The sequence below is a fragment of the Bos mutus genome, chromosome 16 (genome assembly GCF_027580195.1).
Source record: "Bos mutus isolate GX-2022 chromosome 16, NWIPB_WYAK_1.1, whole genome shotgun sequence".
Lineage (NCBI taxonomy): Eukaryota > Metazoa > Chordata > Mammalia > Artiodactyla > Bovidae > Bos > Bos mutus.
This window is the reverse complement of record NC_091632.1, coordinates 31,994,097-32,008,861: the sequence shown is the minus strand read 5'-3', so window position 1 is coordinate 32,008,861 and position 14,765 is coordinate 31,994,097.

Here is a 14,765-nt window from a genome sequence, read left to right as displayed (position 1 = left end):
CCTGGTTGGAGCAGGGCCCTGTTTTTTTTTTTTTTTTAACATGAATTAAGTTCATTCACGCACTGGACAACTGGTTATTGAGCACAAACCATCATGTGCCAGGCACTCTGCAGGACACCGGAAATACAAAGGATTTCCTGGTCCTGGTGAGGAGGAGGGTACTGGGTAGGGCACCGGTGGGGCCAGCCTGTAGGCTTCTCCAATTCTGGTGGTGGTAGGTGAGTTGCTGCTGCTGTTGCTAAGTCGCTTCAGTCGTGTCCAACTCTGTGTGACCCCATAGACGGCAGCCCACCAGGCTCCCCCATCCCTGGGATTCTCCAGGCAAGAACACTGGAGTGGGTTGCCATTTCCTTCTCCAATGTGTGAAAGTGAAAAGTGAAAGTGAAGTCGCTCAGTCATGTCCGACCCTCAGCGACCCCATGGACTGCAGCCTTCCAGGCTCCTCTGTCCATGGGATTTTCCAGGCAAGAGTACTGGAATGGGGTGCCATTGCCTTCTCGGGGTGGGTGAGTTGAGATGGAGTTAAATGATAAGTGTGTATGTGCAGGGCACCTGGAGGATTCAGACCCCAGGTGCGGGGGACAGGGATAACGCAGGCCTAAGAGAGTCCCTCAGGTCCTGGGGGAAGTCCTGGCTCATCTGTCTCCACCACCACCATCTTTGCCTTCTAACCTGGGTCCTCGCTTCCCCTCAGACCTGCCACACACTGGCCTCTACCTCATGGTCAGTCGGATCTTTAGAAATATTAATCAGACCAAGTATGTCCCTCCTGCAAAGCCTCTGGTCACACATCTTTTGGGCTCAGTTGCTAAGTCATGTCCCACTCTTTGTGACCTCATGGACTATAGCCTGCCAAACTCCTCTGTCCATGGGATTTTCTAGGCGAGAACACTGGAATGGGAATCTTCCTGACCCAGGGATCAAACCGGTGTCTCCTGAACTGGCAGGTAGATTCTTTACCACTGAGTCACCTGGGAAGCCCCCACACCTGTCTCAGGGGCCACCACTATCTGCCTTCCTCCATACACACCCTCTGACTTCTCCTGCCCTCTGCCCTCCAGGCACACTGGCTTTCTTCCTGATTCCAGAGCTCTCCAAGTCCGGCCAAGACTCAGGGCTCTGAGGCTGACTATTCCTTCTACCTAGAATCCTCTCAGTGGGCATATGATCCCTGCAGTCAAACAGGGGCCTGAGCTTGGAGGGACCTCATGCTTGGTTTAATGCCCTGCTGTCATCAATGTGAAGTGCTTAATACACTTTGAACGAGATCTCACATTTTTATGTCAAGCCCGGGACCCTGAGAATCACCTGGCCGACCCTGCCTCTACCTAGAACTCGGTCTTGGCACATCTGGTTCCTTCGGTCACTCAGGGCTTTTCGGCTCAGATGTCACCTCCTCAGAGAGCCCTTCCCTGGGGCCCTGGGCACCTGCCCAGAGCCCTACCCGGTCTCCCTGGGTCACAGAGCTGCTTTGTCCTTCACACAGCATCATCACTCTCTGCAATGACCTAACAGTTTAGATCTCCCCATGTTTGTTGTCTGTCTCCTCCTGGTCACACCGTCTGTCCCAGGCTGGTTGTATCCCCTGGTCAAAGCTGCCCTGGGGGCCCTGAGCACTTGTGTTGGAGAGAGGGTGGATGAACGTGAGCCTGACAAGGTCGGGGAGGAGGTCGGCATGGGAGCAGGGCCTCCAAGAGGTGGGTGGTTCTCTTTCCTTTCTAATCATGCCAGAGTCTCCCTCACCCCTTCTGGGGAGGGATATACTGAGCAAGGGCTTCCCCGATAGCTCAGTTGGTATAGAATCCACCTGCAATGCAGGAGACTGGGTCGGGAAGATCCCCTGGAGAAGGGATAGGCTATCCATTCCAGTATTCTTGGGTTTCCCTGATGGCTCAGCTGGTAAAGAATCCGCCTGCAAAGCGGGAGACCTGGGTTCCATCCCTGGGTTGGGAAGATCCCCTGGAGAAAGGAAAGGCTACCCACTCCAGTATTCTGGCCTGGAGAATTCCATGGGACTGTATGGAGTTGTATGGACTGTATGGAGTTGCAACGAGTAGGACAGGACTGAGAGACTTCACTTTCAGGTGACCAGCAAAGTGATTCAGTTACACATATGTACGGATATGTATACATTCTTTTTTTTTAAAACAATCTCTTCCATTATAGTTCCCTGGCTGTACAGTAGGTCCTTGGGTCCTTGATGATTATCTATTTTATATATAGTGTGCTAAGCAGGAGATATAAGAGGTGCTGGTTTGGCCCCTGAGTTGGGAAGATCCCTTGGAAAAGGTATGGCTATGAACTCCAGTATTCTTGCCTGGAGAATTCCATGGACGGAGGAGCCTGGCGGGCTGCAGTCCATAGGGTGGCAAAGAGTTGGACACAACTGAGAGACTTAGCAAACACTCCTGCGCAGTCACAGGCAAGGTAGCTCCCGCCACTGCCACGCCAGCACTTCTGTCTGTGTGTCCAGTGTGAGGAGCTGTGAAATTCTAGATCAGAGCGGGGGGAGTGAATTCCCCTCTGACGTCAGTGACTGATCCGACCTGGGTCCTGAAGCCTGTGAAGGAATGACTGGCATTTCTCTCCCACTTGGAGCCTTATGGATATAATCCCAGGGACAGAGGGAGGGCCAAGTATCCAGGCAGGGCTGTTTATGGCTTCTGGGTGCTGGGCAGCTTGATTTAAGTCAGCTTTAGGTAACTGACTAAATGTTTGCACGTGCGTCTTCAGGTTAGAATTATCCGGAGCCATCCAAGGACATCTAGACCCACACAGCTGCTGCCTCCAACTCTGTATTTTGCCAACAGATGAGGTTTCTTTTTTTCTGAAATTTCTCCAGAGTGGAAAAAATGACTCAAGGCTGTGGTTTGTGAGACAAAGGGTTCAAACTGTACTGTGAGCTTCATATTAAAAATGTGATGTTATGATGTATGGCAGAAACCAACACAATATTGTAAAGCAATTATCTTCCAATTGAAAGTAAATTTAAAAAAGATAATCTATGTCAAAAGAATGTGATGTTATTATCATCATTATCATTATTGTTGGTTGCTGATTTACCCAGAACTAAAGGGCTGTTTGGGCTTCCCTGGTGGCTCAAATGGTAAAGAATCTGCCTGCAATGCAGAAGACCTGGGTTCGATCCATGGGTCAGGAAGGTCCCTTGGAGAAGGGAATGGCAACCCATTCCAGTGTTTCTTGCCTGGAAAACTCCATGGACACAGGAGCCTGGCTATAGTCTATGTGGACACAAAGAGTCAGACAGGACTGAGTGACTGAGCACTCATGCACACAGAGAGCTGTCTTCCTCTTAGAGCAATGAAGACTTTCATTCAATTAATTCAAGAAATCCTGGGTCTTTCCTGCTGGTCCAGTGGTTAAGACTTCACCTTCCGATACAGCCTTCCGATGCAGGGGGTGTGGATTTGACCTCACATCAGGGATCTAGGATCCCACACAGTTTGTGACCAAAAACTCAAAACATAAAACAGAGGCAACATTGTGGCAAATGCAATAAAGACTTTAAAAATGGTCCACATCAAAATCAGTAAGTAAATGAATAGAGTTGTAAAAAAGAAATGAATTTAAAAAAAAAAGAAATCCTTATTGAGTGTTACCACTGTATACCAAGCAGGATGTGGGTCTCCTCTGGGCGAACCAAAGATAATAATAATTGCTACTGTTTAGGGATCAGACACTAAACTGGGTACCCTATGTGTGTGAACTCACTGTAACCTCCAGCCACTCTGTTGGGGGGTGGGGTGTGGGGAGTGTTATTTTGTTCCCATTTGACAGGTGAGAAGTCTGAATCCTAGAGGGCGGTGAAGCCATGTGCCGAGTTGCCCAGTTCCTATCATGGACAGTTTGAAGAAGACCTGTCTGTGCACTCCAGTGCCCAAGCCCATGATCACCACCCTGTCATGGTGGTGGGAAGAAAGTTGACGACCTAAATCCTTTGGCTTTGCCCTCAACCTTAAGATGGGTCTGCCAGGCCCGGTGAAAAGGAATCGGCTTGTCATCACCTCTCTCATCTGTAATCTTTAAAAAAAACTCAACAAATGGAAGATGGATTACTTGACGAAAAATTCTTCATTCCAGAGAGAAGGTTATCAGAGGTCTGACAAGCTTGAAAAACAGAGCTCATTAGGAGACCATCTGAGGCCAGATTAAAGGAACCTCAGAAGCTCACCAGAAGACCACACCAGACCAGGTTAAAGGAATGCAGGTTCTGCACACACCCTGATCCTTATCAGCAACCCCACCCTTGACCCATTGCTGTTAAACTCTGCCAGGGTCCAGCCCCTGCTGATCCAGGGAGTTCTAAGCGGGGACGGCATCTGAGAGGATCAGGATACAATAGTTTCAATTAGATATTAATTAGAGATGTAAAGAGTAATAGAATGAGGATAGCTCAGCAGGAAAATTCAGCGGACAAAAGAGGCTGAGTAGCTTGGTTTACGAGGGAAACCAATAAAACTTCAAGACAAGAAGTTTGCACCACTTACGTAGGCTGCAGGCGTCCTTCCGTTCTCCCAAAGGAGAGGAAACACAGGCCTCCCCAGTCGGATCTTAGAAGCCCAGGCATAATTAGTAAGCATGGCGGGCTCCACGCTCCAGATGGAGACTCAGCCAGAGTTTGAGAGAGAGAGCGACATGGGGAGACCAGTCTTTCGAGGAACTGATCCCAATTCTTTATTTTCCATGGTCTACTTTTATACACTGAGATGTTATGCAAAAGTCACGTGGGGTCAGCACTCCTGACTTTTATCAAAGTCAGGTGCTTCATACAAATGTATACAGAGGTCTTAGGGGTGTTACATCATCTTCTGGCCAAGGGGCCTGCTGACAATTTATGACCCTCTCCTTGTGACAGCGGTCAGTCAACCAGGACACTTATTTCTCCAGGGGTGATTATTCTTAAAACAGACACCACCCAAATAAAGTTACATTCCTATAGGGTGACAGCGGTCAGTCAACCAGGACACTTATTTCTCCAGGGGTGATTATTCTAAAAACAGACGCCACCCAAATAAAGTTACATTCCTATAGGGTGAGGGTGTAGTGGGTTTTAGTTAAGGAAAGAATTTACTTAGCCTAAGGTCTAACATGATTAATATCAAAGGTTAATACTTATTTCTTCTATATATTCATTAATGTGTATAAGGGCAGGGGATGTGGAGACTTAGCAACAAACATTGGCTCAACAAATGAAAAACCCTTCACCAATACAATTTCTAATCAGCCCACTATACTTATACTAATGGTTTTCTAACTTTTCTAAGGAACCTGTTTTTAGAAGGTTTAAAGCATCTCGTGCCTCTCACGGTTGGGAGGCTGTGAGCAATCACATGTGGCCGGACAAGCCTGTCAGGCAGGCTAGAGAGCCTTCAGAGGAGTTTGTAGGCTAAAACACTCTTGTCATGCCCAGGAGTTTTTATTAACTGGAGCTCTAAGTTAACTCCTTCTCCGAAAGAGGTGGTGGGGGACAGCCCCCCGTAAAGTCAGAGGTGTAGGTGAGAGCACAAAGTAGTAAAGTAGGCAGGCTCTGGTTATGGGGGTAGATGCTCGAGGATTTCCAGGGGGACTCCTGAGGCTCGATCCCACCTTTGCGTATGTCGAGCCTCCTTCCTCATGACCTTTGCCACGGGCGGAGTGCCTCACGCCGGGCCCCAACAAAACTCCTCACCAATCACTCTCAGTTGGAACACACAGGTTTTGAGGGCATCAGCCCACTGTGTCCCCCTTTGCCTGGTAAAGTAATAAAGCTATGCTATTTCACCCAAAACTCTGTCTCCAGGATTCAATTTGGCATTGTTGCACAGAGGCTGAGTTTGAGGCATCAATCTCTTTGTTGTAGTTGTTCAGTCACTAAGTCCTGTCTGACTCTTTGTAACCTCATGGACTGTAGCACACCATGCTCCTCTCTCCACTATCTCCTGGAGTTTGCTCAAAAGCACATCCATTGAATCGGTGATGCTATCTAACCAGCTCATCCTCTGCTGCCCTCTTCTCCATTTGCCTTCAGTCTTTCCCAGAATCAGGGTCTTTTCCAATGAGTCGGTTCTTCGAATCAGGTGGCCAAAGTATTGGAGCTTCAGCTTCAGCATCTGTCCTTCCAATGAATATTCAGGGTTGATTTCCTTTAGGATTGACTGGTTTGATCTCCTTGCAGTCCAAGGAACTCTCCAGAGTCTTCTTTAGTGCCACAGTTCAAAAGCATCACTTCTTCAGCATTCAGCCTTCTTTGCCATGTGGCAAAGCTCTCTATAGTCACCAATGGCAAATGGCTCCCCACCAGAGACTTAGAGATGGTCTTATGCTGTAGTCTTCTTATAACTGAAAACCAGAATTGACATGCCATGAGCTAGTGGTCGCAGGAACCACCTCAGTATGTGTGGAAGGGGACATGGTGAGAAATTCAGGAGAAAGAGAACTGGGGGGTGTCTTGGAGGCCAGCTTCCACATGGTTGTGAAATAGGAACACTGGCATCTTTAGAAAATCAACTTGTGAAGCCAGTAATTACTCCCCCAGCTTGAGATCCCCAGACTGCAGATCTCGGGAGGTTTCAGGAGTCGAACCCTTTCATGCCTGATACATGCTCCATGGATGGGCTCCCCTCCTGTTCATTTAAAGTTGAGCTCTGAGTGGTGGGGTCTTTGTCTTGTCACCCATTCAGCCTCACCTATGCTGTTATGAAAGCCAACATATTTCATTAGTGGTTTGGATACAACATCTGAACAGCAAAAGGCATGACTGGTTTCTCACCCCTCCCTCCACCAAAGGACTCTTTTTAAAAAATATTTATTTATTTGACTGTATCAGGTCTTGGTTGCAGCACATAGGATCTTCATTGCATCATGCAGGATCTTTTGTTGTGGCATATGGACTCTCTAGTTGTGGCACACAGGTTCTGGAGAGCACGGGCTTAGTGGTCGCAGCAAACAGGCTCTCCAGTTGTGTCATATGGGCTCTTGAGCACATGGGTTTCCGTAGCTGCGGTGCTTAGGCTCAGTTACTCCATGGTAGGTGGGATCGTAATTCCCCAAACAGGGATCAAACCTGTGTCCCCTGCATTTGCAAGGAGATTCTTAACCACTGGACCAGCAGGGAAGTCCCTGAAGGACTCTTGAGGAAGGAACCTGTTAAAACCTGGGACTGTGTTGTGTTTCATGTAGCAGCTGAGGTTGTTGCTGGGGGCTGCTGCTTATTTGGTTTCTTACTTAAGATCTTTAAACCAGGTATCTAGGGTGAAGGGGGAAATATACGAAACCTAGGGTCATCCAGGGAGAAGGCAATGGCAACCCACTCCAGTACTCTTGCCTGGAAAATCCCATGGATGGAGGAGCCTGGTAGGCTGTAGTCCCTGGGGTCTTGAAGAGTCGGACATGACTGAGCTACTTCACTTTCACTTTTCACTTTCATGCATTGGAGAAGGAAATGGCAACCCACTCCAGTGTTCTTGCCTGGAGAATCCCAGGGACGGGGGAGCCTGGTGGGTTGCCGTCTATGGGGTCGCACAGAGTCAGACACGACTCAAATGACATAGCAGCAGCAGCAGGGTCATCCAGACCTAGTTTGAATTCCAGCTTTGCCACTTTCAGTTTGAGTGTGGGTTAGTTGCTTTATCTCCCTAAACTTTATTATTGCATAAAAAATGGAAATAATGATACCTAACTCACAGGACTATTATGGGAATTAGATTAGATATCGTGTGAAAATGCCTCACTTGGTTCCCCAAACTTAGTTACTACCTAGGAAATGGTGGTTGACATGGAAACTATTGTACCATATAGAGAAATAACCCTAGCTATTTTATTTCATGTTTTTTCAGCTTTTTTGAAATGTAATTGTTTTAATATAAGAAAATGGTCAGTTTTAGCTTAAAAATGTTCATATTAAAAAGTTTTCTTCAGCCTTAGCTGGGGTTTTATTACACTCTAGAGCTTAAAATATTCTGTGGACCCATTTTTTCAAGGAAGGTATTGGAAAAAGCATGATTGAGGTTGTAAAAATTCCAATTTGCAGTTAACTTTCCAGAAATGCGTCTCTTCCCTAAGTGAGGAGCATGTGTATCCCAGATGAGATGAAAAATTCCCTGTTCCCTTTTTGTCCCTCCATTTCCTCATAATCAGACACTAGTTGTCTTTTGGAAAATAGTTGCCTGTTGACAGGCACAATTTCTCAGAATCAATTGCCTCAAAAGTTCTTTTTCTGAGAGTTGCATTGGCAAGGTGCTTTCTCATCAAAGATACATTTCTATTTTCAAGGCAGCAATTCTGCCTTTTTTTTTTTTTTTGAATATACATTATCATTCTGTGAAGAGGGCTCCCTCCCTGAATTCTGCACTTCAGGATATTGAAAATCCCCACAACTCCAAGGCAAGTATCACCCATCAACAGCTCTGGAATAACTAATCAGGAGTGGGAGATGGAGCATCACCATGCAGAATTCATTTTCTTCTCTTACAGGGCTCGTGATGAAGCTGAGAAAAAGGCCTCGAGTCACCCTCTGTGTTTATGTGTGTGTGTGTGTGCCTTACATTTGCAGGTGGAGGGTAGACCAGATGACCAGAGGGACTTAGCTTGGAGGGCCTGGAAATGGGATGGAAAACTAGTAATTAGGTGTCATTTCTTATGAAACATTTCCCATATTTTCTTCTCATATTTTCAGGTGATAAAATCCACCCTCCACTGAGGTCATTTGCTCCCTAAAGAATCAGACAGCTGGCCTCCTAATAGACACTGGAAAATTTCCAAACGTAACATCTCCAATCTGACTTAAGTGGCTCTGCCTTAAGTGCTTCTCTCAGTGATGGTTCAGAGCATTTCCACGATAAACAATCTACCTGAAGATTAGACTTCGTTGACTTTTGAGAACCAAGCACTCACACCTGTGGCTCAGAATTATACCTTCCCTTGCCTTCCTCTCCTTCTGACTGAATACCTGGTCCAGGACTGGTTTAGGGCTCTGTGTGCACACAAGAGGTGCTTAGTGAATGCTTACCAAGTGACATGGTTCTTTATACTCACACATATATAGCTTGTTTAGCTTATTCTGTTCCTTTCCTTGAGTGATTGCAGCTTTAACTGTGTCCATTCACCTTTCCATTCCACCACCCTGGTCACTTTTGAAATCTGTTCCATCTCATTCATTGATAGGCCTGAATATACCATGCGTGTAATCTGCTAGATGTTCAGTCGCTCAGTCATGTCTGACTCTTTGCGACCTCATGGACTGCAGCACACTAGGCTTCCCTGTCCTTCACTATCTCCTGGAGTTTGCTCAAACTCATGTCCATTGAGTTGGTGATACCATCCAACCATCTCATCCTCTGTCATAAACTGCTAGGGAGAAGACTAATGTCAACAAAAAATTAATCAGAAAGCTCTGAGAACTCTTCCATCCCTTAGAGGCAAAGCACAGTTGTGTAGGTTTTTGATTCAGAGGGCTGTACATGAAATAAAATAAAGTTTGCACAATACACATTTGTAAGTACAAAAGTGGTGAGTCATCATGACTGCTTTACAAGATCAAGAGGAAATATTTTTTAAGGACTTGTCTTCTTGATGATTAGGAGAATATTGCTCTTTATAACTGAGCAGGTATTTCTGTTAATGGCGAGGTTTGTTTTTCTATATTTAAATTTTTCTTGCCTTCAATTATAGTTCCTGAACTCAAGTTTTGTTGCTCACTTCTCAAGAGCCAATGCTCAAGAATCAAGTGTTGGTTGGAAAGGGAAGTCTGCTTTATTCAGGAGACTGTCAACCTGACACCTTGTTCACCTTGGTTTCTCTGGGGAAGAGAAATCAGAAGTGAGTGTGTTCCCTGGGACATCGTTGAAGTCAATTTCTGATCTCTTGAGCAGATTGCAAACTGCTAGTCATTAATATCATGTTTATATTACTTGGTTAATTGACTAAAAGTTAGACATCAATGAAAGGAAAATTGATTAAAAGTTAAAAATCAACGAAAGGAAAATTAGCTAAAAGTTAGAAATCAATGAAAGGAAAGACTATAATGAACCCTCTTTTATGTCTCTGGTGTTTTCCCAGACAGCTAGCACACAGTTCTCCAAATCTTTGAACATCAGCTGTATACCTAGCTATTCAATTCAATTCTGACATTATCTACATGGAGATCTTAAGTCTCTCCTGAATGTCTCTTTTTCAAAACATTTATTTATTTATTTTTGCTGAACTAGTCCTTCATTGCTTTGGACGAGATTTCTCTAGTTGTGGTGCGTGGCCTTTTCCTTGCAGAGGCTTCTCTTGTTGCGGAGCACGGATGGGCTCTAGGGTGCTCAAGCTTCAGTAGCTGTGGCACCTGGGCTTTGTTGTTCAGCAGCATATGGGAGCTTCCCAGATGAGGGATCAAACCCGTGTCCTCTGAATTGGCAGGTAGTTTCCTATCCACTGGACTACCAGGGAAGTCCTCAACTGAACTTCTGATTGACTGGCTATAAATCTGGATTCCCATGACTCCCTCAGGTTTGACAGTTTGATGGAACAGCTCATGGAACTTGGAAAAACACTTCTGTTTACCAATTTATTATAAAGGACTGTGGATCAGATCATGAACTCCTTATTGCTAAATTCAGACTTAAATTGACGAAAGTAGGGAAAACCACTAGACCATTCAGATATGACCTAAATCAAATCCTTTATGATTATACAGTGGAAGTGACAAATAGATTCAAGGGATTAGATCTGATAGAGTGCCTGAAGAACTATGGATGGAGGTTCATGACATTGTACAGGAGACAGGGATCAAGACCATCCCCATGGAAAAGAAATGCAAAAAAGCAAAATGGCTGTCTGGGGAGGCCTTATAAATAGCTGTGTAAAGAAGAGAAGTGAAAAGCAAAGGAGAAAAGGCAAGACATACCCATTTGAATGCAGAGTTCCAAAGTATAGCAAGGAGAGATAAGAAAGCCTTCCTCAGTGGTCATTTGCAAATAAACAGAGGAAAACAACAGAATGGGAAAGACTAGAGATCTCTTCAAGAAAATTAGAGATAGCAAGGGAACATTTCATGCAAAGATGGGCTCGATAAAGGACAGAAATGGTATGGACCTAACAGAAGCAGAAGAAACTAAGAAGAGATGGCAAGAATACACAGAAGAACGGTACAAAAAAGATCTTCAGGACCCAGATAACCATGATAGTGTGATCACTCACCTAGAGCCAGACATCCTGGAATGCAAAGTCAAGTGGGCCTTAGTAAGCATCACTATAAACAAAGCTAGTGAAGGTGATGGAATTTCAGTTGAGCTGTTTCAAATCCTAAAAGATGATGCTGTGAAAGTGCTGCACTCAATATGCCAGCAAATTTGGAAAGCTCAGCAGTGGCCACAGGACTGGATTTCATTCCAATCCCTAAGGTAATGCCAAAGAATGTCCAAACTACCCAACAATTGTACTCATCTCACATGCTTAGCAAAGTAATGCTCAAAATTCTCCAAGCCAGGCTTCAACAATATGTGAACCATGAGCTTCCAGATGTTCAAGCTGCATTTAGAAAAGACACAGGAACCAGAGATCAAATTGTCAACATCTGTTGGGTCACTGAAAAAGCAAGAGAATTCCAGAGAAACATCTATTCCTGTTTTATTTATGCCAAAGCCTTTGACTGTATGGATCACAAAAAACTGTGGAAAATTCTTAAAGAGATGAGAATACCAGACCACCTTACCTGCCTCCTGAGAAATCTATATGCAGGTCAAGATGCAACAGTCAGAACTGGTCATGGAACAACAGACTGATTCCAAATCAGGAAAGGAGTACATCAAGGCAGTATATTGTCACCCTGCTTATTTAACTTATATGCAGCATGAGAAATGCTGGGCTGGATGAAGCACAAACTGGAATCAAGATTGCCAGGAGAAATGTCAATAACCTCAGATATGCAGATGACACCACCCTTATGGCAGAAAGGGAAGAAGAACTAAAGAACATCTTGATGAAAGTGAAAGAGGAGAGTGCAGAAGTTGGCTTAAAGCTCAACATTCAAAAAACTAGGATCATGGCATCTGGCCCCATCACTTCCTGGCAAATAGGTGGGGAAACAATGGAAACAGTAACAGACTTTATTCTTTTGGGGCTCCAAAATCACTGACGATGGTGACTGCAACCATGAAATTAAAAGATGCTTGCTCCTTGGAAGAAAAGCTATGACCAACCTAGACAGCATATTAAAAAGCAGAGACATTATTTTGCCAACAAAGGTCCATCAAGTCAAAGCTATGGTTTTTCCAGTAGTCATGTATGGATGTGAGAGTTGGACTATAAAGAAAGCTAAGCGCTGAAGAACTGATGCTTTTGAACTATGGTGTTGAAGAAGACTATTGAGAATTCCTTGGACTGCAAGGAGATCCAACCAGTTAATCCTAAATGAAATCAGTCCTGAATATTCATTGGAAGGACTGAAGCTGAAACTCCAATACTTTGGCCACCCGATGCGAAGAACTGACTCATTAGAAAAGACCCTGATGCTGGGAAAGATTGAAGATGGGATGAGAAGGGGATGACAGAGGATGATATCATTGAATGGTATCACTAACTGGATGGACATGAGTTTGAGCAAGCTCTGGGAGTTGGTGATGGACAGGGAAGCCTGGCATGCTGTCCATGGGGTCACGAAGAGTTGGACGTGACTCAGCGACTGAACTGAACTAATAAAGGACAATCCAGAAATAACCCAATGGGAGAGATGCATAGGGCAAGGCATGGGGAAGGGTGTGCAGAGCTTCTGGGCTCTCTCTGTGAGCACCACCCTCCAGCAACTGATGGGCTCATCAACCCAGAAGCTCTCTAAATCAACTTATTCAAAAAATTAAAAAAAAATTTTTAAAGTCGTGTTTATTGAAGTTGAATTTGCATTCAGTAAAACTCACTCTGAAATTTGACAAATGTCATCAGCACCATAATCAAAGTGTAGAACTGCTCCACAAACTCCCTCCACCCCCAAATCCATGTGCAACAAGCTCCTCCACTGTTTCCTGTCAAAGGGGTCAAATTTAATCATCAAATGATTTATTATAGAAAAAAACTGTAAGCAAAGAAACCCAAGGTTTTAAAAGGATACTTGGAAACATACAATGTCTAGAATAGACAAAAGAATGGGATTTAAAAAACAACCTTTGTAAATCAAAGCAGCTGACAAAGTTGTCTTAAGGCCGTTGTAGAATAGCTAATCTAGTTACCATGTCAAGCTTCAGGCTGGGATTCATTGGCAGAAAAATTATTTTAAATAATGGAATTGAATTCTACAGAAATTCTCTATGAGGCAGATATATATTCTTACATATTCTTGGTGCTTTTTCTAAAGTTCACTCCAGCTACCACCATGAGAAAGACAGTAAGCAAAAACCTCTGTTCTGTGTGTATTATTGACACCTCTAGTTACTTGGTCTTCTGGTGACCAGTCCCATCCTAAGGTGGTCTAGGGGCCACACCCTAAGTCATTGCATTAGCAAAAACTCAGGTGTGATCTAAAGAGGCTTGTGTCAGAATCGAGTTGGATTGTTGGGCACACAAAGAACTGGAGAACTGTGTGGCATCAGAGAAAACACACCAGAGATACAAAAGAAGATTTTGTTATGAATAACAGAAGACACTCCCATCACTCATGGATTTCCAAGGGTTTTTGAAGCTCTGTGCCAGGAATGGGGGACAAAGTTTGAATATATTCTTATTACACTATAATACCCAAAGGTGATTTTTTTTTTCAGCCTTTCAGCCCTTCATCTGTGCAGCTTACATGGGATGATTTTTCTTTTTTCTTTTTTTTTTTAATTAATTTTATTTTATTTTTAAACCTTACATAATTGTATTAGTTTTGCCAAATATCAAAATGAATCCACCACAGGTATACATGTGTTCCCCATCCTGACCCTCCTCCCTCCTCCCTCCCCATACCATCCCTCTGTTTCACATTGAAACATGTGAAATGTCATGTATGAAACGAGATGCCAGTCCAGGTTCAATGCACGATGCTGGATGCTTGGGGCTGGTGCACTGGGACGACCCAGAGGGATGATTTTTCTAAGGGTTCCCAGGATCTGTTTCCCCAGGATCTCGGCAGATCAAAGGCACTGACTAGGGCTTCTCTGATGGCTCAGTGGTAAAGAAGCTGCCTGGCAATGCAGGAGACACAGGTTTGATCCCTGGTTCAGGAAGATTCCACATGCCATGAGCAACACAACTATTGAGCCTGTGCTCTAGAGCTTGGGAGTCACAACTGCTGAGCCCACGTGCCCTACAGACCGTGCTCCACAACAAGAGAAGCTGTTGCAATGAAAAGCCTGCACACCAAAACCAGATAGTAGCCCCTGCTGACCACAGCTAGAGAAAGCCCATGCAGCAATAAAGACCCCGGCACAGTCAAAAACAAAAAAATTAAAATTAAAAAAAAAAAGGAAAGGCAGACTTTATTTAGGACTGTAGCAATTGATATACGGTTCGGGTTAGGGAATGGAGCCAGTGCTCTGAACCTGCAGAAGAGTGGTGCTCAGTCCCCTGAACTGCTGGGGAGGTGAGTGGTTAATGTGAGCTTGTTTCATGTATTTACCCAGCATGGCCACTCATTAGAAGGTACAGTTACTCGAATAACTGGGTTTGCCTTTTGGTGGGTGATGAGCCAAAAGACACAACCAAGGTAAAGATGTGGAGAAGGAAGGATTTATTCCTTGCAGCAAATAAGGAGAACACCAGGGATCTCTCCCAAAGCAGCATCTCCCTGAACTGCACAATGAGGAAAGTTT